The sequence below is a fragment of the Rhineura floridana genome, chromosome 4 (assembly GCF_030035675.1).
Source record: "Rhineura floridana isolate rRhiFlo1 chromosome 4, rRhiFlo1.hap2, whole genome shotgun sequence".
Classification (NCBI taxonomy): domain Eukaryota; kingdom Metazoa; phylum Chordata; class Lepidosauria; order Squamata; family Rhineuridae; genus Rhineura; species Rhineura floridana.
In genome coordinates, this window is record NC_084483.1 from 83,038,190 (window position 1) to 83,042,891 (window position 4,702).

Sequence of the window (4,702 nt, forward strand, 5' to 3'; positions counted from 1 at the left end):
CCACACCTGAGACATTAGTCCATGCCCTTCATGTTTGGTAAGGATTCCAGGAGGGAGAGAGGGGCAGATAGAGAAGATCTCAGGGCCTGCTCCAGCTGAACTTCCTCTTTCCTCACCATCACCAGGCCATCTACCACTAGCTGCCCTATGAAAAGGGTCCTCCCAGACAGGGCTGGTTCTAAAGGGCAGCCAGGTGGGGTACTGTCAGGCCCAGGATGTGACTCAGGAACCAGACCAACAGCTATAGTTAATTCGTGTTTTATTAGGGTAATGTCCAAACAAAGACTGCGTTTTCTCATGAAGCAATACAGGGATACAGGTCCTGCGGCATTGGGAGAAAGTTGACTTCTTCCCGCCTGTTCTTTAAGAAGGGGCCAAACGGGCGCGCAATCTTTTGCTCCTCCTTAACTGCCCCTCAGGTACTGCCCGCCTTCCCCCCCTTCTCTCCTGTCTTTTCAGCTGTCTGCGTTTGCGCGGTGAGGGGGGAAGCATCACCCCCTCCTCTTCTGAAGTTTCCGATTCCAGGATGGGGGATAGGGGAGGGGCTGATGGTAAACTGCCTCCCCGCTTTTCGGCTGTGAGCAGCCCTCCCTCTTCCCCCTCTGAGCCTGAAAGAGGGGGAGGCGTGAGAATGTCCAGGGAGGGCTCAGGCTCCCCGTTGCTAAGCGACCTTATCACTGGCAGTTCCTCTGTTTCATCTTCGCTCCAAAGGGGGGAAGTTCCTCCCCCTTCCCTCTGCCATCCATCTGAATACTCTTCTCCCAACTCTCCGGGATCCAGCTCCCCGGGATTGGGACCCCAGCTCTGCCTTCCCACAGGTACTGACCTGAGGGCCCCGGAGCTACAGGCGCCCCTGAGGGGCCCTCCGCTCCCCTTCCACGATCCGCCTGAGCTGCCCACTATCCCCCTGCTTCACCTACCTTTCTCTCTGCTGTTTTTTGCAGTGCATGCAGGGTTGCCATCAATCAAGATGGCGGCCAAGGTTTCCATAAGGGGCTGAAGCCTCTGCCGCCATCTTGGTTGATGGCAGCAATGCACACGCTGCATGCCATCAACCAAGATGGCGGCAGAGGCTTCAGCCCCTTACGGAAACCTTGTCCGCCATCTTGATTGATGGCAACCCTGTACGCGCAGTGCGCCCAGCCACAAAAAACAGCAGAGAAAGGTAGGTGAAACGGGGGGAAGGCGGGCAGCTCAGAAGCTTCTGTCCTGCAATCCACGGTGTGTCTCCTGCCGCAGATCACGGAAGGGAAGTGAAGGGGCCCGGGGCAGGCTGATGCCAAAGGGCCCCGGCATGTCTGGAGCCAGCCCTGCTCCCAGGAGAGTAGGGTTGCCAGGTCAGAAGCATCCCAAACCCTGAGATTTCAGGGGTAGGCCCTAGTGAAGTCATGGGGACAGGCCCTAGTGATGTCATTATGCATGATACATTAAACATCAACCACAGTTCCTTGGAGCATACCACTCACACCAAAAAAAAAATTCTAATTGGAAATTAAGATAGAAATCTTAGCTTAATGTAGAACTCAACAGGACTTCTGAGTATATATGGTTGGGATTGTGCTGTTGGTAAGGCTTGACTAGGGATCCTCTGCAAATATATACCTATCAAAGCAAGGTTGGCAACCCCATGCCTGGAATGCCCTGCCTGCCTTTTAATGTGGCTCCAAACTTCTTTACAGACTTGACCCTTCATTGCACAGAGAGGCTTGAGAAATGAACAAGAGTTAAGAAGATTCTCTACCCTTTCCTGCCTACTCTATGGGCTGCTATAAATGCACTTTGACAGACAATCCAATTCCAGTGAGTAATTGATAGAGAGAAAACACACATGGTTTGGTCCATCTTCACAGGCAGCAGCTTGGGAACAACAGTACACACTTGAAGCTACACTTCCCAATACGTGAATTCTCTTTTACCACTATTGGGCAAGAAACAAACCATCATGCAAACAACAAGGTGCATCATCAGTGGGTTTAAGGGGGTTGAGCTGATCACATGGAACCACTGTTGTTGCTTCTATGGATATGAGAGGTCAGAGGTAAATGAAATGCAAATAGAAGAAGAAAAACAAAAGACAGTGATGATTTGCTGAATGCTAAATGCAATACCATACTAACTACAACAAGATTCCTATGAGTAAGGCAGAAAACTCAGCATCCTGCAACCAGTCAGGGCTCCTAACCAAAAAACAACAACAACACCCTGGCAGCCAGTCAGCCAAGGTCACAGAAATCCCCATGCAGCACAACCTGACCCGGGGGCTACAGTTAGTGCAAAATGCTGCAGCACAGTTGCTGACATGAACAAGACCCTCTCAGCATATATGGAGAAATATTTATATAAGCATGAATGTCAAAGATGTTTATTATTTACACAACCTGTAAAGATATTTATACTGTAATCCAATGCATGTTTTCTCAGAAGCAAGTCCTAATGTATTCAATGGGGCTTATTCAAACAAGGAAGGGTGCACAGGACTGCAACCTCAAGTGATAAGGAACTTTACTTACCCAACCCAAAATTCAGAATAATGCCACTTTAAGCTGTTTTGCAACTGTTTAATACTTGTTTCATGGTTATTGGGTTTTTAATGGATTTATTTCTTGTTGTGAGCTACCTTGGTTTCCAACTCTACCTCACATGGTTGTTGGAAAGATTCCATATACCCACACACTGGAGATGTAAAAATATATACACCCCATTTAATAGTTTATTGTCAAAACCAGTTGGTCTTTGCAGAACATTTTTTTAAAATCAGTTTTAGTTTCTTACCAAATAAAAGCAGCGGCACCTAAGTATGTCCTGCCTACTTGCTTTTTTAAAAAAAGGATCCAAGAGGAAGAGAAAGATTTACAACACAATCCTTTTCTATGTTCACTCAAAAGCCCCACTGATTTACAGCACAATCCTAACCATGTCTACTCAAAAGTAAATCCTACTGAATCCTAGATATGTGGGATTAGATTTACTCCCAGAAAAGTGAGTATACGATTAAAGCTTCATATTGAGAAGGTTTTTTAAAAATGCTATGAATAAACTGCCCTCTTCAACAGCCCAGGAAAATTTAACCTTGTTTGACTCCTTATAATTAGAAAAGTAAACAAATTGTAATGGCATCATAAGTGGCAGCATGTACACTTTTTATTATTATTACATTTATTATTACATTTTTATCCCACCTTTCTTCCAAGGAGCTCAAGGTGGCATACATGGTTCTTCTCCTACTCCATTTTATCCTCACAACAACCCTGTGAGATAGGTATGGAGTACTGTCACCTCTTTTCTTTCTGCCCATAGCAGCTATTTTGTACTGGCACCCACATCACTTTTATCAAAATACAAGTACAGGCACAACCCTATTTTTAGTATTGTAAATTATTTTAACTGATTTTAATATTGCATTTTACTTTGTTGTCACCCACTTTGGAACTTTATGGTGAAGAGCAGGTAAGAAATCTTAACAACAACAACAACAACAAACAATAAATGTGACTGTTCCTGTTCCAGCTGAATTGTCCCATGCTCCCCACTTCCACAGGGCCATCTACTGACAGCTTCCCTGTGGGAAGGATCCTGAGAACTTATATATACTGTCTCTGTCTATCTGCTGTGTGTTTATGTAAGTATTTTTGTTCTACACCTTTGCATACAGCACTTCTTTTTCAATATTATACTTAAACTAGAAATCAACATCATCATCACTTTATTGTCAGACCATAGGTCGTCACAACAACACAATATCACAAAATCACAACCTATAATAAAACAGTAGTATAAAACAAACTTAAAACTAAACAGTTAAAACGGCAGTATAAAACAAGCTTATAGACTAAACAAGTTACTTCTAAAAGCCTGGAAAGTATGTTTAATTCCCCTTAGCTTCCAATTCAAGCAAATATTTTGCTCTCAGCCTTTGGGCCGCCAAAGCAAAAAGGGCTACCCGGTATGTAATCCAATAGTTAGTATCAGCTAAGAGTAAATGCACGATCTGGTCAACGCTAAGGGATTTTCGATAATTAATTAAAATGTTAAGAAACTTAGTTCTTGGGTGGTCGTAAAGGGGGCACTCTAAAAGATAATGAGAAAGGTCTTCCAGCTTTCCCGACTGGCATATGCATTTCCTCTGTTCCAAAGGAGTCTGAAGATAACGACCAGCTAGGAGAGCGGATGGCATTGTTTGAAATCTTAAGGCAGTAAAGGCGAATCGTAAATGTGGTGGTAAAGGGATTGACAAATAGTTTGCTCTTATATGATCTAATTTATATAGCCTAAACCAGGTGGAAAACTTAGAATTAATGATTGTCAGTCTATCCATCCACTTGCAATAATCTTTTATCTGGATTTGGGGTTTTGCTTTGCATAGTAATAAGGGCGAGTGAAGTGGGATGTGATAATGTAGATGGATAGCCTGTAATTTTGAATTCCATTTGTCATTCCTGACGACCCTATCAAAACAAGCCTTCGCCAAGACCTTTGAGGAGGAATTTATTGAGAGGTACCAATACGTTAACAGTGAGTGGTGAATCCGGGCGCTGAGCGGGAGAAGCCCCGCTTCAGCTCTTAAGAAAGCAGCCGGCGAGGAAGGGGGGAGATTCAGGAGCACTCTAACAAATTTATTTTGTATAACTTCTAAAGAAGGAAAGGAAGGTACTGACCATCCCCAAATAGCTGCCCCATAGGTAATCTGGGGGAGAACCTTGTT